The 27,596-nt window shown below is 32.4% G+C and overlaps 1 protein-coding gene across 6 annotated transcripts in view; it reads right to left on the bottom strand.

Moving 5' to 3' along the window:
- Positions 1 to 24,203, bottom strand: part of PALD1 (phosphatase domain containing paladin 1) — a 175,744-nt gene extending 151,541 nt beyond the window's left edge. For all 6 annotated transcript variants that reach the window (XR_015058752.1, XR_015058751.1, XM_085883512.1 and 3 more), the window contains exon 1: positions 24,074 to 24,203. The gene's annotated coding sequence lies outside the window, so the exon portion shown is untranslated. The remainder of the gene's footprint in view (positions 1 to 24,073) is intronic.
- Positions 24,204 to 27,596: the final 3,393 nt, after the last annotated feature.

The raw sequence follows: 27,596 nt of genomic DNA, 5'->3' as shown, positions 1-27,596 counted from the left end.
TAAACATGAGAAAACCTAAACAACACGAGAAAAAGTAAACATGAGAAAACCTAAACAACATGAGAAAAACTAAACACGAGAAAAACTAAACAACACGAGAAGAAATAAACATGAGAAAAACTAAACAACACGAGAAAAATGAAACAACACGAAAAAATAAACACAAGAAAAACTAAACAACACCATGAGAAAAACTAAGCAAACACCATGTGAAAAACTAAACAACATGAGAAAAACTAAACAACACGAGAAAAACGAAACAACACCATGAGAAAAATTAAACAACACAAGAAAAACTAAACAACACGAGAAGAACTAAAAAACACGAGAAAAACTAAACAACACGAGAAAAACTAAACAACACGAAAAACTAAACAACACCATGAGAAAAACTAAACAACAACATGAGAAAAACTAAACAACACCATGAGAAAAACTAAACAACACCATGAGAAAAACTAAACAACACCATGTGAAAAACTAAACAACACGAGAAAAACTAAACAACACCATGAGAAAAACTAAACAACACCATGAGAAAAACTAAACAACACCATGAGAAAAACTAAACAACACCATGTGAAAAACTAAACAACACGAGAAAAACGAAACAACACGAGAAAAACTAAACAACACAAGAAAAAGGAAACAACACAAGAAAAACTAAACAACAACACGAGAACAACTAACCAACAACACGAGAGAAAATATATAACATGAGAAAAAATAAACAACATGAGAAAAAATAAACAACACAATGCGAAACACCAAACAACACAATGAGAAAAACTAAACAATGCAAGAAAAACTAAACAACAAGAGAAAAACGAAACAACAACACGAGAAAAACTAAACAACAACACGAGAAAAACTAAACAACAACAGGAGAAAAACTAAACAACAACACGAGAAAAACTAAACAACAACACGAGAAAAACTAAACAACAACACGAGAGAAAATATACAACACGAGAAAAAATAAACAACACGAGAAAAAAATAAACACAAGAAAAAATAAACAACACCATGTGAAAAACTGAACAACACAAGAAAAATGAAACATCAGAAAACCTAAAGAACAACATGTGAAAAACTAAACAACATGAGAAAACCTAAACAACATGAGAAAAACTAAACAACACGAGAAGAACTAAACACCACGAGAAAAATGAAACAACACGAGAAAAATGAAACAACACGAGAAAAATAAACAACACAAGAAAAACTAAACAACATGAGAAGAAATAAACACAAGAAAAACTAATCAACACCATGAGAAAAACTAAACAACACAAGAAAAACTAAAGAACATGAGAAAAACTAGACAACATGAGAAAAACTAAACAACACCATGAGAAAAACTAAACAACTTGAGAAGAAATACACACAAGAAAAACTAAACAACACCATGAGAAAAACTAAACAACACAAGAAAAACTAAACAACACGAGAAGAAATACACACAAGAAAAACAAAACAACACCATGAGAAAACCTAAACAACACCATGAGAAAAACTAAACAACACAAGAAAAACTAAACAACTTGAGAAAACCTAAACAACACGAGAAAAACTAAACAACACGAGAAGAACTAAACACAAGAAAAACTAAACAACACCATGATAAAAACTAAACAACACAAGAAGAAATACACACAAGAAAAACAAAACAACACAATGAGAAAACCTAAACAACACCATGAGAAAAACTAAACAACACAAGAAAAACTAAACGACACGAGAAAAACTAAACGACACGAGAAGAACTAAACACAAGAAAAACTAAACAACACCATGAGAAAAACTAAACAACATGAGAAAAACTAAACAACATGAGAAAAATGAAACAACACGAGAAAAACGAAACAACACGAGAAAAACTAAACAACACGAGAAAAACTAAACAACACGAGAAAAACTAAACAACACGAGAAAAACTAACCAACAACACGAGAGAAAATATACAACACGAGAAAAACTAAACAACACAATGAGAAAAACTAAACAACGCAAGAAAAACTAAACAACACAAGAAAAACTAAACAACATGAGAAAACCTAAACAACATGAGAAAAACTAAACAACACGAGAAGAAATAAACACAAGAAAAACTAAACAACACGAGAAAAACTAAACAACATGAGAAAAACTAAACAACAACACGAGAAAAACTAAGCAACAACACGAGAAAAACTAAGCAACAACACGAGAAAAAATAAACACCATGAGAAAAACTAAACAACACGAAAAAAACTAAACAACACGAGAAAAACTAAACACCATGAGAAAAACTAAACAACACGAGAAAAACTAAACAACACGAGAAAAACTAAACAACAACACGAGAAAAACTAAGCAACAACACGAGAAAAAATAAACAACACGAGAAAAAATAAACACAAGAAAAACTAAACAACACCATGTGAAAAACTAAACAAGACAAGAAAAACTAAACAACACGAGAAGAAGTAAACACAAGAAAATCTAAACAACACCATGAGAAAACCGAAACAACATGAGAAAAATTAAACAACATGAGAAAACAAAAACAACAGCATGAGAAAAACTAAACAACAAAAGAAAAACTAAACAACACGAGAAAAATTAAACAACAACACGAGAAAAACAAACCATCAACATGAGAAAAACGACATAACACGAGAAAATCAAAACAACACGAGAAAAACAAAACCACAACACAAGAAAAATGAAACAACAACACAAGAAAAATGAAACAACAACACGAGAAAATCAAAACCACAACATGAGAAAAATGAAACAACATCACAAGAAAAATGAAACAACATGAGAAAACCCAAACAACACAAGACCAACTAAGCAACATGAAAAATTCAACAACAACATGAGAAAAACCAAAAAACAGCATGAGAAAAACTAAACAACACAAGAAAAATGAAACGATATGAGAAAAATTAAACAACAGCACGAGAAAAACAAAACAACACAAGAAGAACTAAACAACACGAGAAAAACTATACAACAGCACGAGAAAAACTAAACAACAACACGAGAAAAACTATACAACAGCACGAGAAAAACTAAACAACAACACGAGAAAAACGAAACAACACGAGAAAAAATAAAGACAAGAAAAGCAAAACAACAACGTGAGAAAACCTAAACAACACCATGAGAAAAACTAAACAACACAAGAAAAACTAAACAACAACACGAGAAAAATGAAACAACAACACAAAAAAATGAAACATCACCATGATAAAAACAAAACCACAACATGATAAAAATGAAACAACAACACAAGAAAAATTAAACAAAATAAGAAAACCTAAACAACACCATGAGAAAAACTAAACAACACGAGAAAAATTAAACAACACGAAAAAAAAAACGAAACAACACAAGAAAAACGAAGCAACAACACGAGAAAAAATAAACAACACGAAAAAAAAATAAACACAAGAAAAACTAAACAACACCATGTGAAAAACTAAACAACACAAGAAAAATGAAACAACATCAGAAAACCTAAACAACAGCATGTGAAAAACTAAACAACACAAGAAAAATGAAACAACACGAGAAAAACTAAACATGAGAAAAACTAAACAACACGAGAAGAAATAAACACAAGAAAAACTAAACACCACGATGAGAAAAACTAAACAATACGAGAAAAACTAAACAACACTAGAAAAACTCAACAACACTAGAAAAACTCGACAACACGAAAAAATAAACACAAGAAAAACTAAACAACACCATGAGAAAAACTAAACATGAGAAAACCTAAACAACACGAGAAAATCTAAACATGAGAAAACCTAAACAACACGAGAAAAACTAAACAACACGAGAAGAAATAAACACAAGAAAACCTAAACAACACGAGAAAAACTAAATATGAGAAAACCTAAACAACACGAGAAAAAGTAAACATGAGAAAACCTAAACAACATGAGAAAAACTAAACACGAGAAAAACTAAACAACACGAGAAGAAATAAACATGAGAAAAACTAAACAACACGAGAAAAATGAAACAACACGAAAAAATAAACACAAGAAAAACTAAACAACACCATGAGAAAAACTAAGCAACACCATGTGAAAAACTAAACAACATGAGAAAAACTAAACAACACGAGAAAAACGAAACAACACCATGAGAAAAATTAAACAACACAAGAAAAACTAAACAACACGAGAAGAAATAAACAACACCATGAGAAAAACTAAAAAACACGAGAAAAACTAAACAACACGAGAAAAACTAAACAACACGAAAAACTAAACAACACCATGAGAAAAACTAAACAACACCATGAGAAAAACTAAACAACACCATGAGAAAAACTAAACAACACCATGTGAAAAACTAAACAACACGAGAAAAACGAAACAACATGAGAAAAACTAAACAACACCATGAGAAAAACTAAACAACACCATGAGAAAAACTAAACAACACCATGTGAAAAACTAAACAACACGAGAAAAACGAAACAACACGAGAAAAACTAAACAACACAAGAAAAAGGAAACAACACAACAAGAAAAACTAACCAACAACACGAGAGAAAATATACAACACGAGAAAAAATAAACACAAGAAAAACTAAACAACACCATGAGAAAAACTAAACAATGCAAGAAAAACTAAACAACAAGAGAAAAACGAAACAACAACACGAGAAAAACTAAACAACAACACGAGAAAAACTAAACAACAACACGAGAAAAACTAAACAACAACAGGAGAAAAACTAAACAACAACACGAGAAAAACTAAACAACAACACGAGAGAAAATATACAACACGAGAAAAATAAACAACACGAGAAAAAATAAACACAAGAAAAAATAAACAACACCATGTGAAAAACTGAACAACACAAGAAAAATGAAACATCAGAAAACCTAAAGAACAACATGTGAAAAACTAAACAACATGAGAAAACCTAAACAACATGAGAAAAACTAAACAACACGAGAAGAACTAAACACCATGAGAAAATGAAACAACACGAGAAAAATGAAAAAACACGAGAAAAATAAACAACACAAGAAAAACTAAAAAACATGAGAAGAAATAAACACAAGAAAAACTAATCAACACCATGAGAAAAACTAAACAACACAAGAAAAACTAAAGAACATGAGAAAAACTAGACAACATGAGAAAAACTAAACAACACCATGAGAAAAACTAAACAACTTGAGAAGAAATACACACAAGAAAAACTAAACAACACCATGAGAAAAACTAAACAACACAAGAAAAACTAAACAACACGAGAAGAAATACACACAAGAAAAACAAAACAACACCATGAGAAAACCTAAACAACACCATGAGAAAAACTAAACAACACAAGAAAAACTAAACAACTTGAGAAAACCTAAACAACACGAGAAAAACTAAACAACACGAGAAGAACTAAACACAAGAAAAACTAAACAACACCATGTGAAAAACTAAACAACACGAGAAAAACGAAACAACACGAGAAAAACTAAACAACACAAGAAAAAGGAAACAACACAACGAGAAAAACTAACCAACAACACGAGAGAAAATATATAACATGAGAAAAAATAAACAACATGAGAAAAACTAAACAACACAATGAGAAAAACTAAACAATGCAAGAAAAACTAAACAACAAGAGAAAAACGAAACAACAACACGAGAAAAACTAAACAACAACACGAGAAAAACTAAACAACAACACGAGAAAAACTAAACAACAACAGGAGAAAAACTAAACAACAACACGAGAAAAACTAAACAACAACACGAGAGAAAATATACAACACGAGAAAAAATAAACAACACGAGAAAAAATAAACACAAGAAAAAATAAACAACACCATGTGAAAAACTGAACAACACAAGAAAAATGAAACATCAGAAAACCTAAAGAACAACATGTGAAAAACTAAACAACATGAGAAAACCTAAACAACATGAGAAAAACTAAACAACACGAGAAGAACTAAACACCACGAGAAAAATGAAACAACACGAGAAAAATGAAACAACACGAGAAAAATAAACAACACAAGAAAAACTAAACAACATGAGAAGAAATAAACACAAGAAAAACTAATCAACACCATGAGAAAAACTAAACAACACAAGAAAAACTAAAGAACATGAGAAAAACAACACAACATGAGAAAAACTAAACAACACCATGAGAAAAACTAAACAACTTGAGAAGAAATACACACAAGAAAAACTAAACAACACCATGAGAAAAACTAAACAACACAAGAAAAACTAAACAACACGAGAAGAAATACACACAAGAAAACCTAAACAACACCATGAGAAAAACTAAACAACACAAGAAAAACTAAACAACTTGAGAAAACCTAAACAACACGAGAAAAACTAAACAACACGAGAACAACTAAACACAAGAAAAACTACACAACACCATGAGAAAAACTAAACAACACAAGAAGAAATACAAACAAGAAAAACAAAACAACACAATGAGAAAAACTAAACAACACCATGAGAAAAACTAAATAACACAAGAAAAACTAAACGACACGAGAAGAACTAAACACAAGAAAAACTAAACAACACCATGAGAAAAACTAAACAACATGAGAAAAATGAAACAACACGAGAAAAACGAAACAACACGAGAAAAACTAAACAACACGAGAAAAACTAAACAACACGAGAAAAACTAAACAACACGAGAAAAACTAACCAACAACACGAGAGAAAATATACAACACGAGAAAAACTAAACAACACAATGAGAAAAACTAAACAACGCAAGAAAAACTAAACAACACAAGAAAAACTAAACAACATGAGAAAACCTAAACAACACCATGAGAAAAACTAAACAACACAAGAAAAACTAAACGACACGAGAAAAACTAAACAACACGAGAAGAACTAAACACAAGAAAAACTAAACAACACCATGAGAAAAACTAAACAACATGAGAAAAATGAAACAACACGAGAAAAACGAAACAACACGAGAAAAACTAAACAACACGAGAAAAACTAAACAACACGAGAAAAGCTAACCAACAACACGAGAGAAAATATACAACATGAGAAAAAAATAAACAACACGAGAAAAACTAAACAACACAATGAGAAAAACTAAACAACGCAAGAAAAACTAAACAACACAAGAAAAACTAAACAACATGAGAAAACCTAAACAACATGAGAAAAACTAAACAACACGAGAAAAACTAAACAACACGAGAAGAAATAAACACAAGAAAAACTAAACAACACGAGAAAAACTAAACAACACGAGAAAAACTAAACAACAACACGAGAAAAACTAAGCAACAACACGAGAAAAACTAAGCAACAACACGAGAAAAAATAAACACCATGAGAAAAACTAAACAACACGAGAAAAACTAAACAACACGAGAAAAACTAAACAACAACACGAGAAAAAATAAACAACACGAGAAAAAATAAACACAAGAAAAACTAAACAACATCATGTGAAAAACTAAACAAGACAAGAAAAACTAAACAACACGAGAAGAAGTAAACACAAGAAAATCTAAACAACACCATGAGAAAACCGAAACAACATGAGAAAAATTAAACAACATGAGAAAACCTAAACAACACCATGTGAAAAACTAAACAACAAAAGAAAAACTAAACAACACGAGAAAAATTAAACAACAACACGAGAAAACAAACCATCAACATGAGAAAAACGACATAACACGAGAACATCAAAACAACACCACGAGAAAAACAAAACCACAACACAAGAAAAATGAAACAACAACACAAGAAAAATGAAACAACAACACGAGAAAATCAAAACCACAACACGAGAAAAATGAAACAACAACACAAGAAAAATGAAACAACATGAGAAAACCCAAACAACACAAGACAAACTAAGCAACATGAAAAAAAATTCAACAACAACATGAGAAAAACCAAAAAACACCATGAGAAAAACTAAACACAAGAAAAATGAAACGATACGAGAAAAATTAAACAACAGCACGAGAAAAACAAAACAACACAAGAAGAACTAAACAACAGCACGAGAAAAACTAAACAACAACACGAGAAAAACTAAACAACACGAGAAAAACGAAAACACAAGAAGAACTAAACAACAACACAAGAAAAACTATACAACAGCACGAGAAAAACTAAACAACAACACGAGAAAAACGAAACAGCACGAGAAAAAATAAACACAAGAAAAGCAAAACAACAACGCGAGAAAACCTAAACAACACCATGAGAAAAACTAAACAACACAAGAAAAACTAAACAACAACACAAGAAAAATGAAACAACAACACAAAAAAATGAAACATCACCACGATAAAAACAAAACCACAACATGATAAAAATGAAACAACAACACAAGAAAAATTAAACAAAATAAGAAAACCTAAACAACACCATGAGAAAAACTAAACAACACGAGAAAAACTAAACAACAGAAGAAAAACTAAACAACATGAGAAAAATAACGAAACAACAACACAAGAAAAACGAAGCAACAACACGAGAAAAAATAAACAACACGAGAAAAAATAAACACAAGAAAAACTAAACAACACCATGTGAAAAACTAAACAACACAAGAAAAACTAAACATGAGAAAACCTAAACAACACGAGAAAAACTAAACAACACGAGAAGAAATAAACACAAGAAAAACTAAACAATACGAGAAAAACTAAACAACACTAGAAAAACTCAACACTAGAAAAACTCAACAACACGAAAAAATAAACACAAGAAAAACTAAACAACACCATGAGAAAAAGTAAACATGAGAAAACCTAAACAACACGAGAAAACCTAAACAACACGAGAAAACCTAAACAACACGAGAAAAACTAAACAACACGAGAAGAACTAAACACAAGAAAAACTAAACAACACGAGAAAATCTAAACATGAGAAACTCAAAACAACACGAGAAAAACTAAACATGAGAAAACCGAAACAACACGAGAAAAACTAAACACGAGAAAAAGTAAACAACACGAGAAGAAATAAACACAAGAAAAACTAAACAACACGAGAAAAATGAAACAACATGAGAAAAACTAAACAACACCATGTGAAAAACTAAACAACATGAGAAAAACTAAACAACACGAGAAAAACGAAACAACACCATGAGAAAAATTAAACAACACGAGAAAAACTAAACAACACGAGAAGAAATAAACAACACCATGAGAAAAACTAAACAACACCATGTGAAAAACTAAACAACATGAGAAAAACGAAACAACATGAGAAAAACTAAACAACATGAGAAAAACTAAACAACACCATGAGAAAAACTAAACAACACCATGTGAAAAACTAAACAACACCATGAGAAAAACTAAACAACACGAGAAAAACGAAACAACACGAGAAAAACAAAACAACACAAGAAAAAGGAAACAACACAAGAAAAACTAAACAACAACACGAGAAAAACTAACCAACAACACGAGAGAAAATATACAACATGAGAAAAAATAAACAACATGAGAAAGACAAAACAACAAGAAAAGAAGTAAACAACACAATGAGAAAAACTAAACAATGCAAGAAAAACTAAACAACAACACGAGAAAAACTAAACAGCAACACGAGAAAAACTAAACAACAACACGAGAGAAAATATACAACACGAGAAAAAATAAACACAAGAAAAACTAAACAACACCATGAGAAAAACTAAACAGCATGAGAAAAATGAAACAACACGAGAAAAATGAAACAACACGAGAAAAATAAACAACACGAGAAAAATAAACAACACAAGAAAAACTAAACTACATGAGAAGAAATAAACACAAGAAAAACTAATCAACACCATGAGAAAAACTAAACAACACAAGAAAAACTAAAGAACATGAGAAAAACTTGACAACATGAGAAAAACTAGACAACATGAGAAAAACTAGACAACATGAGAAAAACTAAACACCACCATGAGAAAAACTAAACAACACGAGAAAAACTCAACAACACGAAAAAATAAACACAAGAAAAACTAAACAACACCATGTGAAAAACTAAACATGAGAAAAACTAAACAACACGAGAAAAACGAAACAACACCATGAGAAAAATTAAACAACACAAGAAAAACTAAACAACACGAGAAGAAATAAACAACACCATGAGAAAAACTAAAAAACACGAAAAACTAAACAACACCATGAGAAAAACTAAACAACACCATGTGAAAAACTAAACAACACGAGAAAAACTAAACAACACCATGTGAAAAACTAAACAACACGAGAAAAACGAAACAACACGAGAAAAACTAAACACAAGAAAAACGAAACAACACAAGAAAAACTAAACAACAACACGAGAAAAACTAACCAACAACACGAGAGAAAATATACAACATGAGAAAAAATAAACAACATGAGAAAAACTAAACAACACGAGAAAAACTAAACAACAAAATGAGAAAAACTAAACAATGCAAGAAAAACTAAACAACACGAGAAAAACGAAACAACAACACAAGAAAAACTAAACAACAACACGAGAAAAACTAAACAACAACACGAGAAAAACTAAACAACAACACGAGAAAAACTAAACAACAACACGAGAAAAACTAAACAACAACACGAGAAAAACTAAACAACAACACGAGAGAAAATATACAACGCGAGAAAAAATAAACACAATAACACCAAAATAACATCATGAGCAAAACTAAACAGCATGAGAAAAATGAAACAACACGAGAAAAATGAAACAACACGAGAAAAATGAAACAACACGAGAAAAATAAACAACACGAGAAAAATAAACAACACAAGAAAAACTAAACTACATGAGAAGAAATAAACACAAGAAAAACTAATCAACACCATGAGAAAAACTAAACAACACAAGAAAAACTAAAGAACATGAGAAAAACTAGACAACATGAGAAAAACTAAACAACACCATGAGAAAAACTAAACAACTTGAGAAGAAATACACACAAGAAAAACTAAACAACACAAGAAAAAATACACACAAGAAAAACAAAACAACACCATGAGAAAACCTAAACAACACCATGAGAAAACCTAAACAACACCATGAGAAAAACTAAACAACACAAGAAAACCTAAACAACACGAGAAAAACTAAACAACACGAGAAGAACTAAACAACACGAGAAGAACTAAACAATACCATGAGAAAAACTAAACATGAGAAAAATGAAACAACACGAGAAAAACGAAACAACACGAGAAAAACTAAAAAACACGAGAAAAACGAAACAACACGAGAAAAACTAAACATCACGAGAGAAAATATACAACACGAGAAAAACTAAACAACACAATGAGAAAAACTAAACAACACGAGAAAAACTAAACAACACAAGAAAAACTAAACAACATGAAAAAACCTAAACAACATGAGAAAAACTAAACAACACGAGAAGAAATAAACACAAGAAAAACTAAACAACACCACGTGAAAAATTAAACACCATGAGGAAAACTAAACAACACGAGAAAAACTAAACAACACGAGAAAAACTAAACAACACGAGAAAAACTAAACAACAACACGAGAAAACTAAGCAACAACACGAGAAAAAATAAACAACACGAGAAAAAATAAACACAAGAAAAACTAAACAACACCATGTGAAAAACTAAACAAGGCAAGAAAAACTAAACAACACGAGAAGAAGTAAACACAAGAAAATCTAAACAACACCATGAGAAAACCGAAACAACATGAGATAAATTAAACAACATGAGAAAACCTAAACAACACCATGAGAAAAACTAAACAACAAAAGAAAAACTAAACAACACGAGAAAAATTAAACAACAACACGAGAAAAACAAACCATCAACATGAGAAAAACGACATAACACGAGAAAATCAAAACAACACCACGAGAAAAACAAAACCACAACACAAGAAAAATGAAACAACAACACGAGAAAATCAAAACCACAACACGAGAAAAATGAAACAACAACACAAGAAAAATGAAACAACAGGAGAAAACTCAAACAACACAAGACAAACTAAGCAACATGAAAAATTCAACAACAACATGAGAAAAACCAAAAAACACCATGAGAAAAACTAAACAACACAAGAAAAATGAAACGATACGAGAAAAACAAAACAACACGAGAAAAACGAAAACACAAGAAGAACTAAACAACAACACGAGAAAAACTATACAACAGCACGAGAAAAACTAAACAACAACACGAGAAAAACGAAACAACACGAGAAAAAATAAACACAAGAAAAGCAAAACAACAATGTGAGAAAACCTTAACAACACCATGAGAAAAACTAAACAACACAAGAAAAACTAAACAACAACACGAGAAAAATGAAACAACAACACAAAAAAATGAAACATCACCATGATAAAAACAAAACCACAACATGATAAAAATGAAACAACAACACAAGAAAAATTAAACAAAATAAGAAAACCTAAACAACACCATGAGAAAAACTAAACAACACGAGAAAAACTAAAAAACACGAGAAAAACTAAACAACACAAGAAAAACTAAACAACATGAGAAAAATTAAACAACACGAAAAAAAAAAACGAAACAACAACACAAGAAAAACGAAGCAACAACACGAGAAAAAATAAACAACACGAGAAAAACTAAACAACACCATGTGAAAAACTAAACAACACAAGAAAAATGAAACAACACGAGAAAAACTAAACATGAGAAAACCTAAACAACACGAGAAAAACTAAACAACACGAGAAGAAATAAACACAAGAAAAACTAAACAACACGAGAAGAAATAAACACAAGAAAAACTAAACACCACAATGAGAAAAACTAAACAATACGAGAAAAACTAAACAACACTAGAAAAACTCAATAACACTAGAAAAACTCAACAACACGAAAAAATAAACACAAGAAAAACTAAACAACACCATGAGAAAAACTAAACATGAGAAAACCTAAACAACACCAGAAAATCTAAACATGAGAAAACCTATACAACACGAGAAAAACTAAACACGAGAAAAACTAAACAACACGAGAAGAAATAAACACAAGAAAACCTAAACAACACGAGAAAAACTAAACATGAGAAAACCTAAACAACACGAGAAAAACTAAACATGAGAAAACCTAAACAACACGTGAAAAACTAAACACGAGAAAAACTAAACAACACGAGAAGAAATAAACACAAGAAAAACTAAACACCACCATGAGAAAAACTAAACAACACGAGAAAAATGAAACAACACGAGAAAAACTCAACAACACGAAAAAATAAACACAAGAAAAACTAAACAACACCATGAGAAAAACTAAGCAACACCATGTGAAAAACTAAACAACATGAGAAAAACTAAACAACACGAGAAAAACGAAACAACACCATGAGAAAAATTAAACAACACAAGAAAAACTAAACAACACGAGAAGAAATAAACAACACCATGAGAAAAACTAAAAAACACGAGAAAAATGAAACAACACGAGAAAAACTAAACAACACGAGAAAAACTAAACAACACGAAAAACTAAACAACACCATGAGAAAAACTAAACAACACCATGTGAAAAACTAAACAACACGAGAAAAACGAAACAACATGAGAAAAACTAAAGAACACCAGAAAAACTAAACAACACAAGAAAAACTAAACAACACCATGTGAAAAACTAAACAACATGAGAAGAAATAAACACAAGAAAAGCAAAACAACAACAAGAGAAAAACGAAGAAACACCACAAGGAAAATGAAACACCATAAGGAAACTAAACAACTACACGAGAAAAACAAACCATCAACATGAGAAAAACGACACAACACGAGAAAATCAAAACACCACAAGAAAAATGAAACATCACCATGAGAAAAAGAAAACCACAACACGAGAAAAATGAAACCACAACATGAGAAAAATGAAACAACATGAGAAAACCTAAACAACACCATGAGAAAAACTAAACAACAAAAGAAAAACTAAACCACAACACGAGAAAAAACGAAACCACAACACAAGAAAAATGAAACATCACCACGATAAAAAAAACAAAACAAGAACACAAGAAAAATTAAACAACATGAGAAAACCGAAACACCACCATGAGAAAAACTAAACAACACAAGAAAAGCAAAACAACAACGTGAGAAAACCTAAACAACACCATGAGAAAAATTAAACACCATGAGAAAAACTAAACACCATGAGAAAAACTAAACAACACGAGAAAAACTAAACAACAACATGAGAAAACTAAGCAACAACACGAGAAAAAATAAACAACACGAGAAAAAATAAACACAAGAAAAACTAAACAACACCATGTGAAAAACTAAACAAGGCAAGAAAAACTAAACAACACGAGAAGAAGTAAACACAAGAAAATCTAAACAACACCATGAGAAAACCGAAACAACATGAGATGAATTAAACAACATGAGAAAACCTAAACAACACCATGAGCAAAACTAAACAACAAAAGAAAAACTAAACAACACGAGAAAAATTAAACAACAACACGAGAAAAACAAACCATCAACATGAGAAAAACGACATAACACGAGAAAATCAAAACAACACCACGAGAAAAACAAAACCACAACACAAGAAAAATGAAACAACAACACGAGAAAATCAAAACAACAACACGAGAAAATCAAAACCACAACACGAGAAAAATGAAACAACAACACAAGAAAAATGAAACAACATGAGAAAACCCAAACAACACAAGACAAACTAAGCAACATGAAAAATTCAACAACAACATGAGAAAAACCAAAAAACACCATGAGAAAAACTAAACAACACAAGAAAAATGAAACGATACGAGAAAAACAAAACAACACAAGAAGAACTAAACAACACGAGAAAAACTAAACAACAACACGAGAAAAACTAAACAACACGAGAAAAACGAAAACACAAGAAGAACTAAACAACAACACGAGAAAAACTATACAACAGCACGAGAAAAACTAAACAACAACACGAGAAAAACGAAACAACACGAGAAAAAATAAACACAAGAAAAGCAAAACAACAATGTGAGAAAACCTTAACAACACCATGAGAAAAACTAAACAACACAAGAAAAACTAAACAACAACACGAGAAAAATGAAACAACACAAAAAAATGAAACATCACCATGATAAAAACAAAACCACAACATGATAAAAATGAAACAACAACACAAGAAAAATTAAACAAAATAAGAAAACCTAAACAACACCATGAGAAAAACTAAACAACACGAGAAAAACTAAACAACACGAGAAAAACTAAACAACACAAGAAAAAACTAAACAACATGAGAAAAATTAAACAACACGAAAAAAAAAACGAAAGAACAACACAAGAAAAACGAAGCAACAACACGAGAAAAAAATAAACAACATGAGAAAAAATAAACACAAGAAAAACTAAACAACACCATGTGAAAAACTAAACAACACAAGAAAAATGAAACAACATCAGAAAACCTAAACAACAACATGTGAAAAACTAAACAACACAAGAAAAACGAAACAACATGAGAAAAACTAAAGAACACCAGAAAAACTAAACAACACAAGAAAAACTAAACAACACCATGTGAAAAACTAAACAACATGAGAAGAAATAAACACAAGAAAAGCAAAACAACAACACGAGAAAAACGAAGAAACACCACAAGGAAAATGAAACACCATAAGGAAACTAAACAACTACACGAGAAAAACAAACCATCAACATGAGAAAAACGACACAACACGAGAAAATCAAAACACCACAAGAAAAATGAAACATCACCATGAGAAAAAGAAAACCACAACACGAGAAAAATGAAACCACAACACGAGAAAAATGAAACAACATGAGAAAACCTAAACAACACCATGAGAAAAACTAAACAACAAAAGAAAAACTAAACCACAACACGAGAAAAAACGAAACCACAACACAAGAAAAATGAAACATCACCACGATAAAAAAAACAAAACAAGAACACAAGAAAAATTAAACAACATGTGAAAACCGAAACACCACCATGAGAAAAACTAAATAACACAAGAAAAGCAAAACAACAACGTGAGAAAACCTAAACAACACCATGAGAAAAATCAAACACCATGAGAAAAACTAAACACCATGAGAAAAACTAAACAACACGAGAAAAACTAAACAACAACACGCGAAAACTAAGCAACAACACGAGAAAAAATAAACAACACGAGAAAAATAAACACAAGAAAAACTAAACAACACCATGTGAAAAACTAAACAAGGCAAGAAAAACTAAACAACACGAGAAGAAGTAAACACAAGAAAATCTAAACAACACCATGAGAAAACCGAAACAACATGAGATAAATTAAACAACATGAGAAAACCTAAACAACACCATGAGAAAAACTAAACAACAAAAGAAAAACTAAACAACACGAGAAAAATTAAACAACAACACGAGAAAAACAAACCATCAACATGAGAAAAACGACATAACACGAGAAAATCAAAACAACACCAACAGAAAAACAAAACGACAACCCAAGAAAAATGGAACAACAACACAAGAAAAATGAAACAACAACACGAGAAAAACTATACAACAGCACGAGAAAAACTAAACAACAACACGAGAAAAACGAAACAACACGAGAAAAAATAAACACAAGAAAAGCAAAACAACAATGTGAGAAAACCTTAACACCATGAGAAAAACTAAACAACACAAGAAAAACTAAACAACAACACGAGAAAAATGAAACAACAACACAAAAAAAATGAAACATCACCACGATAAAAACAAAACCACAACATGATAAAAATGAAACAACAACACAAGAAAAATTAAACAAAATAAGAAAACCTAAACAACACCATGAGAAAAACTAAACAACACGAGAAAAACTAAACAACACGAGAAAAACTAAACAACACAAGAAAAACTAAACAACATGAGAAAAATTAAACAACACGAAAAAAAAAACGAAACAACAACACAAGAAAAACGAAGCAACAACACGAGAAAAAATAAACAACACGAGAAAAAATAAACACAAGAAAAACTAAACAACACCATGTGAAAAACTAAACAACACAAGAAAAATGAAACAACATCAGAAAACCTAAACAACAACATGTGAAAAACTAAACAACACAAGAAAAATGAAACAACACGAGAAAAACTAAACATGAGAAAACCTAAACAACACGAGAAAAACTAAACATGAGAAAACCTAAACAACACGAGAAAAACTAAACAATACGAGAAAAACTAAACAACACTAGAAAAACTCAACAACACTAGAAAAACTCAACAACACGAAAAAATAAACACAAGAAAAACTAAACATGAGAAAACCTAAACAACACGAGAAAATCTAAACAACACAAGAAAAGCAAAACAACAACGTGAGAAAACCTGAACAACACGAGAAAAACTAAACAACACGAGAAAAACTAAACATGAGCAAACCTAAACAACACGAGAAAAACTAAACATGAGAAAACCTAAACAACACGTGAAAAACTAAACACGAGAAAAACTAAACAACACGAGAAGAAATAAACACAAGAAAAACTAAACACCACCATGAGAAAAACTAAACAACACGAGAAAAATGAAACAACACGAGAAAAACTCAACAACACGAAAAAATAAACACAACAAAAACTAAACAACACCATGAGAAAAACTAAGCAACACCATGTGAAAAACTAAACAACATGAGAAAAACTAAACAACACGAGAAAAACAAAACAACACCATGAGAAAAATTAAAACACACGAGAAAAATGAAACAACACGAGAAAAACTAAACAACACGAGAAAAACTAAACAACACGAAAAACTAAACAACACCATGAGAAAAACTAAACAACACCATGTGAAAAACTAAACAACACGAAAAAAACGAAATAACATGAGAAAAACTAAAGAACACCAGAAAAACTAAACAACACAAGAAAAACTAAACAACACCATGTGAAAAACTAAACAACATGAGAAGAAATAAACACAAGAAAAGCAAAACAACAACACGAGAAAAACGAAGAAACACCACAAGGAAAATGAAACACCATAAGGAAACTAAACAACTACACGAGAAAAACAAACCATCAACATGAGAAAAACGACACAACACGAGAAAATCAAAACACCACAAGAAAAATGAAACATCACCATGAGAAAAACAAAACCACAACACGAGAAAAATGAAACCACAACACGAGAAAAATGAAACAACATGAGAAAACCTAAACAACACCATGAGAAAAACTAAACAACAAAAGAAAAACTAAACCACAACACGAGAAAAAACGAAACCACAACACAAGAAAAATGAAACATCACCACGATAAAAAAAACAAAACAAGAACACAAGAAAAATTAAACATGAGAAAACCGAAACACCACCATGAGAAAAACTAAACAACACAAGAAAAGCAAAACAACAACGTGAGAAAACCTGAACAACACCATGAGAAAAACTAAACAACACGAGAAAAACTAAACAACAACACGAGAAAAATGAAACAACAACACAAAAAATGAAACATCACCACGATAACAACAAAACCACAACATGATAAAAATGAAACAACAACACAAGAAAAATTAAACAAAATAAGAAAACCTAAACAACACCATGAGAAAAACTAAACAACACGAGAAAAACTAAACAACACAAGAAAAACTAAACAACATGAGAAAAATTAAACAACATGAGAAAAATTAAACAACACGAAAAAAAACGAAACAACAACACAAGAAAAACGAAGCAACAACACGAGAAAAAATAAACAACACGAGAAAAAATAAACACAAGAAAAACTAAACAACACCATATGAAAAACTAAACAACACAAGAAAAATGAAACAACATCAGAAAACCTAAACAACAACATGTGAAAAACTAAACAACACAAGAAAAATGAAACAACACGAGAAAAACTAAACATGAGAAAACCTAAACAACACGAGAAAAACTAAACAACACGAGAAGAAATAAACAAGAAAAACTAAACACCACCATGAGAAAAACTAAACAATACGAGAAAAACTAAACAACACGAGAAAAACTCAACAACACTAGAAAAACTCAACAACACGTAAAATTAAACACAAGAAAAACTAAACAACATCATGAGAAAAACTAAACATGAGAAAACCTAAACAACACGAGAAAATCTAAACATGAGAAAACCTATACAACACGAGAAAAACTAAACACGAGAAAAACTAAACAACACGAGAAGAAATAAACACAAGAAAACCTAAACAACACGAGAAAAACTAAACATGAGAAAACCTAAACAACACGAGAAAAACTAAACATGAGAAAACCTAAACAACACGAGAAAAACTAAACACGAGAAAAACTAAACAACACGAGAAGAAATAAACACAAGAAAAACTAAACACCACCATGAGAAAAACTAAACAACACGAGAAAAATGAAACAACACGAGAAAAACTCAACAACACGAAAAAATAAACACAAGAAAAACTAAACAACACCATGAGAAAAACTAAGCAACACCATGTGAAAAACTAAACAACATGAGAAAAACTAAACAACACGAGAAAAACAAAACAACACCATGAGAAAAATTAAAAAACACGAGAAAAATGAAACAACACGAGAAAAACTAAACAACACGAGAAAAACTAAACAACACGAAAAACTAAACAACACCATGAGAAAAACTGAACAACACCATGTGAAAAACTAAACAACACGAAAAAAACGAAATAACATGAGAAAAACTAAAGAACACCAGAAAAACTAAACAACACAAGAAAAACTAAACAACATGAGAAGAAATAAACACAAGAAAAGCAAAACAACAACACGAGAAAAACGAAGAAACACCACAAGGAAAATGAAACACCATAAGGAAACTAAACAACTACACGAGAAAAACAAACCATCAACATGAGAAAAACGACACAACACGAGAAAATCAAAACACCACAAGAAAAATGAAACATCACCATGAGAAAAACAAAACCACAACACGAGAAAAATGAAACCACAACACGAGAAAAATGAAACAACATGAGAAAACCTAAACAACACCATGAGAAAAACTAAACAACAAAAGAAAAACTAAACCACAACACGAGAAAAAACGAAACCACAACACAAGAAAAATGAAACATCACCACGATAAAAAAAACAAAACAAGAACACAAGAAAAATTAAACATGAGAAAACCGAAACACCACCATGAGAAAAACTAAACAACACAAGAAAAGCAAAACAACAACGTGAGAAAACCTGAACAACACCATGAGAAAAACTAAACAACACAAGAAAAACTAAACAACAACACGAGAAAAATGAAACAACAACACAAAAAAATGAAACATCACCACGATAACAACAAAACCACAACATGATAAAAATGAAACAACAACACAAGAAAAATTAAACAAAATAAGAAAACCTAAACAACACCATGAGAAAAACTAAACAACACGAGAAAAACTAAACAACACAAGAAAAACTAAACAACATGAGAAAAATTAAACAACATGAGAAAAATTAAACAACACGAAAAAAAAACGAAACAACAACACAAGAAAAACGAAGCAACAACACGAGAAAAAATAAACAACACGAGAAAAAATAAACACAAGAAAAACTAAACAACACCATATGAAAAACTAAACAACACAAGAAAAATGAAACAACATCAGAAAACCTAAACAACAACATGTGAAAAACTAAACAACACAAGAAAAATGAAACAACACGAGAAAAACTAAACATGAGAAAACCTAAACAACACGAGAAAAACTAAACAACACGAGAAGAAATAAACAAGAAAAATTAAACACCACCATGAGAAAAACTAAACAATACGAGAAAAACTAAACAACACGAGAAAAACTCAACAACACTAGAAAAACTCAACAACACGAAAAATTAAACACAAGAAAAACTAAACAACACCATGAGAAAAACTAAACATGAGAAAACCTAAACAACAAGAGAAAATCTAAACATGAGAAAACCTAAACAACACGAGAAAAACTAAACACGAGAAAAACTAAACAACACGAGAAGAAATAAACACAAGAAAACCTAAACAACACGAGAAAAACTAAACATGAGAAAACCTAAACAACACGAGAAAAACTAAACATGAGAAAACCTAAACAACACGAGAAAAACTAAACATGAGAAAACCTAAACAACACGTGAAAAACTAAACACGAGAAAAACTAAACAACACGAGAAAAATGAAACAACACGAGAAAAACTCAACAACACGAAAAAATAAACACAAGAAAAACTAAACAACACCATGAGAAAAACTAAGCAACACCATGTGAAAAACTAAACAACATGAGAAAAACTAAACAACACGAGAAAAACGAAACAACACCATGAGAAAAATTAAACAACAAAAAAAAAAATAAAAAACACGAAAAAAAAAAAACAACACCATGAGAAAAACTAAAAAACACGAGAAAAATGAAACAACACGAGAAAAACTAAACAACACGAAAAACTAAACAACACCATGTGAAAAACTAAACAACACGAGAAAAACGAAACAACATGAGAAAAACTAAACAACATGAGAAAACCTAAACAACACCATGAGAAAAACTAAAGAACAACAGAAAAACTAAACAACACAAGAAAAACTAAACAACACCATGTGAAAAACTAAACAACATGAGAAGAAATAAACACAAGAAAAGCAAAACAACAACACGAGAAAAACGAAGAAACACCACAAGGAAAATGAAACACCATAAGGAAACTAAACAACTACACGAGAAAAACAAACCATCACCATGAGAAAAACGACACAACACGAGAAAATCAAAACACCACAAGAAAAATGAAACATCACCATGAGAAAAACAAAACCACAACACGAGAAAAATGAAACAACATGAGAAAACCTAAACAACACCATGAGAAAAACTAAACAACAAAACAAAAACTAAACACGAGAAAAATTCAACACCAACACGAGACAAATCGAAACCACAACACAAGAAAAATGAAACATCACCACGATAAAAAAAACAAAACAAGAACACAAGAAAAATTAAACAACATGAGAAAACCGAAACACCACCATGAGAAAAACTAAACAACACAAGAAAAACGAAACAACATGAGAAAAACTAAACAACACGAGAAAAACTAAACAACACGAGAAAAAATAAACAACACGAGAAAAAATAAACAACAACACGAGAAAAAATAAACAACAACACGATAAAAAATTAAGCAACATGAGAAACTAAACATGAGAAAAAAGAAACAACAAGAGAAAAACGAAACAAGAGAAAAACGAAACAACAACAAGAGAAAAACGAAACAACACGAGAAAAATTAAACACCAACATGAGAAAAACTATGCATTTCGAGGATGATGCAATACCAGGAAATTTGGCAATTTTTAAAAAAATAAAATGCTAATTCTGCAAGGCAACACTGATATTAAGAACTAGCCATTAACAATTAAGTTTGTGATGTTTACGTATTGTAGTCTTTCAAGTTTTGCAAAAAAATTAACTTGGCATCCCCCATAATAATTGGTGTAATGGATCAGGAATCCTCTCACCTATTTATCTGCCATCTCATTTTTCATCCCTCCTTTCACAACCTCACACACAATTATCACACGTTTACACTTCATGTCTCAATTTCTTGAACATTTCTTTCACTGCACCCCTCCCTGGAAACATATTTATTCATGTCCCTCCTCCCGCATGGATAAAGTTCAACAACAGCAGCCACTTTTAGCTCCAGGGAGTTAGGAATAGCACAAATTGCAATGTCATTGAACCAGTGGATGAAGGGTCTCGGCCTCGAATCAGAAGTCAGGGCGGTATCCCTTGACACTGCAAGTGTGTAACCCAGTTAACTTTGTTCTCAAAGTTTTCATCCTCCGGCATTCATGGTCAATCCTTGTGACCAATGACCAAAGAATAATAATTAAAGTTCGTTCAACTCACCTGCATTTACATCCCTTTCAACTGTGATTGCTTGCTCACTTACACTACACATGGGATTTCGTTAATCAAATTTGAAAACTCAATTGTCCCCCACACCTCCAACAAGGTCGCAGCCTGGGAATATTAAAACGAACTCCTTCCGACAGACCGATGATCCGTGCATGGCCGATCATCTGTCTATGTACTTTTGTCTACGTGATATTTCAAAAACCCTTCAAGATTTAGTTTTCATATAACACAGATCCATTCCTCATACCAACCAAAAGGTGGGGGACCTTGAGTATCAGCTCCTTATTTTTTTTTTTTTGTATAATTCACTTATCCTGTTCCATTCATACACATCTGGCAGAGTCAAAATGCAATTTTACTTTTTATCAGCTGTCTCTTGCTATGCTATTTGCAAGAAAACCAACATTGACAAATGTTTGTGGTGGTACCAGAGCAGTCACGTGACTGTCATTTTGGAATAGGAGTAATGAGGTTGGGGATATGGACAAGCTTTCTAAGTTTTCCTTTCACGAAAGTATGCCGTGTGTACTACATAAAACACGTTCTATGCAAAACAGTATGTTTCTATTATGGATGAAATCAACAATCCGTTGCTTGAGGTATGCTAATCAACTCGGAAAGCAAGCTGATGTTTAAGGTGTTAGAGCACGTCTAACATTTAAACATTTAGTTTAAGGTGTTAGAGCACGTCCAGAGCAAAAGAGGAACTAATCGTGAAGATACTGTTACTTTTGTAGTTTTCCTGCCTGCCTGCCTTCTCGTGTTCCTGCCTTTGCCCTGAACCTGCTACGTCATCCCTGGTTTCTGCTAGTGTGCCTTTGTCGCCCTGCTCGGGTGTTTCGTCGCCTGTTAAACTCTCCAGCCCATGGAAATATAAATAAATCGATAAATAAATTGAGAAATAAATCCATTGGTTTAAAAAGAATCCAGAGTCTTACGTGCTTCTTGGGATTCCTGCGCGCACAAAGCCACCATTGTTCGAACGCAACCCAAGGGAGTAGAAGCCAGTTTGGTCCAGCCATCCAGCGTCGGTCTTAAGCATAGACACAATACATTCTTTTTTGCCCAAATTGTTTTACCTGTAAAGAACAAGCGTGGACTTGCATGTGGAATCTCCTTGGAGGTGACCACTTCCATTTTCACATGTAGATGAATAGGAATTCAAATTTCCTGCCAGAATATGCACTCGTCTTCCATCCTTCAGCTCCAAAGCCTAAATCAAAGCAGTCCAAACACCAAGCACATGTTGTGCCTTCGACCAGCACATGTCAAATGCTTATTGACAAATACACAATCTTGAGAGTCTCTGCACGTGTTTCCCATGTGGAGCCTTAAATTCAGTCGGTCTTTGTGAATTTCATGAGATTTTTGAGATGCATGCATGCTTTTTGCTCTATTCATGGTGTGGCGATTCTCCTCCACCTTGCCAAAAGTAATCTCAAAGAGTAAGCTGTATTATAAATAAATAAAAAACACAATAATAATCCACATTTTAACAAAAAAAATTATTCTGGAATACAGTGACAGACGAGAGGTAATTTGATGACAATACATTACAAGTAATAACAGTATCTGAAAGAGCAGCACCGTGTTATATTACTGTGTCAAGGACGTAGGTACTCGATTATACTGACGTGCAGCTTTGTTGGAAAATTGAAATGTCTATAACAGTATCTAAAACTTGAAGAAAACAAAAGGTATGTCAGTGAAGCTCAGCAAAATAAAATAATTTGTCATAAACTAACCTTGGCGAAAACCTGGCATTATAAAAGGAGTGTCATTATTCAATACAAGGAGGGTGACATGTGTATGGTCCCCATATCTATTTGTAATTATATTCTAAATAAGTTCAGTTTGTCTGTTGTCTTACGTGACCATTGTTGTACCGGGTAATTAATTGGATGTTTAAAATTGGAAAACCAAATTCAATGATTCCGGGAAACAAATGTACAACTTGTTGAATCACATAAATGCCAGTTATTGCCCCCCTCTCTGTGGGAACCCTCCCCACCCCTTCTTCCTCCATCCCTTCGCTCACCTGCTGGAGATGCTTGGAAACTCTGGCATGAACACGAGTCACAAAGTGGTACCAAAGAGAAGAGTGCAGTTGAGTTGGATACTGGTGAGTGCATAGAGAGAAGAGTGGAGAGAGTGGAGAGAGTGGAGAGAGTGGAGAGAGTGGAGAGAGTGGAGAGAGTGGAGAGAGTGGAGAGAGTGGAGAGAGTGGAGAGAGTGGAGAGAGTGGAGAGAGTGGAGACAGTGGAGAGAGTGGAGACAGTGGAGAGAGAGGGGAGGGAGGGGGTAGAGGGAGGGGAGAGGGAGGGGAGAGAGGGGAGAGAGGAAGGAGAGAGGGAGGGAGAGGGAGGGGAGAGGGGAGAGAGGGGAGAGAGGGGAGAGAGGGGAGAGAGGGGAGAGAGGGGAGAGAGGAGAGAGAGATAGGGGAGAGAGGGGAGAGAGGGGAGAGAGGGAGGGAGGGGAGGGAGGGGAGGGAGGGGAAAGAGGGGAGAGAGGGGAAAGAGGGGAGAGGAGAGAGGAGTAAGAGAGATAAGAGCACAGATGTTGTTTTCTAATGAGCCACTTCCAACAAATCTCTTCTGCCTTTTCATGTCTCTTGCTTCCTTTCAGTGTAAAGAAAGATAAGTTCACTGTTTCATCAAAAAATATTATTTAAAATGCACTTGGTTTGTGTTGATTTTCTGCTGCGTCTTATTTGTGGCCTCCTGTTATTATTATAAATGCGAGGATCATCAAATTAGTTATTTATTCTGTAGATCTGTGTCGCCTCAATTCTGGGGACTGGGGCTGTTTGGGAGTAAAATCTAAAAATTAAGGATGCACATTTCAAGGAGCCCACTGTGGGTTAATGAACAAATGGTTGTCAATCTGAGCTTGTCAAGCTCCTGAATGTCTGGCTTGTCAATTCAGGACATATATATATATATATATATATATATATATATATATATATATATATATATATATATATATATATATATATATATATATACATACATACAAACACACACATTATGTAGTCTTTGTCCCCCAAACATTAACATCTGTAACTTTTCTCCATCATATTCTGTTTTGTTGAACAGACCCAAATGACTGCACAAAATAAGTTATTAAGCTCCAATAAAAAAAGCATGTAACAATCGTAGGATTAGTAGTAGGATTAGTATTAGTCGTAGAAACAGATAAAAGACGAGTGTTCATACTTCAGCCTGCTAACACAAGCTTGGCACATGCACACCACTGGTGTTCCCACAATCTACTGTGACAAAATATCTGTCACAAACATATTGTTTCGTCAACATGCAGCAACGGTGTGAATAGACATAGGGAACAACATATTGATGCAGCAAGGACACCCTTTCCTCCCCCACCCCCCACCACCACATGCACGCACTTTTTTGACAAGAGGGGATAACATATCGATTGATCTCGAGTCCATATATATATAGAGAGTTGCGACAACTTGCAATTAGAAGCCATTTTGTTTCCATTGAGCACGGCATACAAAACACATTTCCATTGTTTGTTAAGTATAATGTGTCCATTTTCTAATCAAACTGTCTTTCTCTGTGCCCAAAAAGGAGATTATATTACTTAATGATTTGTTTTCGTTCTTCTGAGTGTGAATAAGCACTGGTGTTCAGATGGGATCAATTTAACCTGAAAACATAATACAGAAACCAAAGGAAAATAAATTGTATTGTGCTGGTTAAGGTTCACACTGATGAGTGTCAGATTCCAGGTGTAAAGAACGAGTAAGTAGAAAAAACACACAGGTGACAGAAGAAAAAACACAGGTGACACAGTGACAGAATGCAGGAATTTGTAAGAATTGGAAGAAGGAAAGTAAAAGAGAGAGATGGAGGGGAAGTGGGAAGTGAAATTTGGAAGTTCACCTTTCAGCATGACAATGACCTGAAGCACACAGACAAAGCTACAGTGGAGTGACCTTAGGAACAAAAAGATAAATGTCCTTGAGTGGCCCAGTCAGAGCCCCGACCTAAATCCAATCAAAAATCTGTGGCTTGACTTGAAGATTGCTGTCCATCAATGCTCCCCACACGACGTCACAGAGCTTGAACAGTATCATGGGGAAGAATGGGGAAATATTGCCCAATCAAGGTGTGCAAATTTGGTGGACACCTATCCCAACAGAATCACAGCAGTAATTGCTGTCAAAGGTGCTTCCACCAAGTATTAACTCAGGGGGGTTGAACATTTATCCAACAAATATATTCAAGTTTTTTTAATTTTAAATTAATTTTCTGAAATTTGTAGAATTTGTTTTTCACTTGGGAGTTGTGGGTTACGATGTGTAAATAAAGGTGTAAAAAGTCTGATTTAATGCAATTTAATAACAGGATATAAGGTAAGAAAGGATGAAAATTACGAAAGGGGTGTAGACTTTTTATCGGCGCTGTAATTCCTCGTGAAGGAGAACAGCTGCAGATATCTGCAGCCGATTCAGTCATGTGTACGAAGATGCCTGCATGGGCGCTAGCAGTCAGAGGTGGGTGAAACACTTCAAAAATGGAAACACGGGGACATTGCCAATCAGCCATGCTGTGGTCAGCTGAGAAGCACTAT

The sequence above is a fragment of the Eptatretus burgeri genome, chromosome 5 (genome assembly GCF_056783735.1).
Source record: "Eptatretus burgeri isolate ZD-2024b chromosome 5, Ebu_testis_v1, whole genome shotgun sequence".
NCBI classification, from domain to species: Eukaryota; Metazoa; Chordata; class Myxini; order Myxiniformes; family Myxinidae; genus Eptatretus; species Eptatretus burgeri.
The sequence above is the reverse complement of the archived record's forward strand: the minus strand, read 5'-3'. Positions and strand labels throughout refer to the sequence as shown.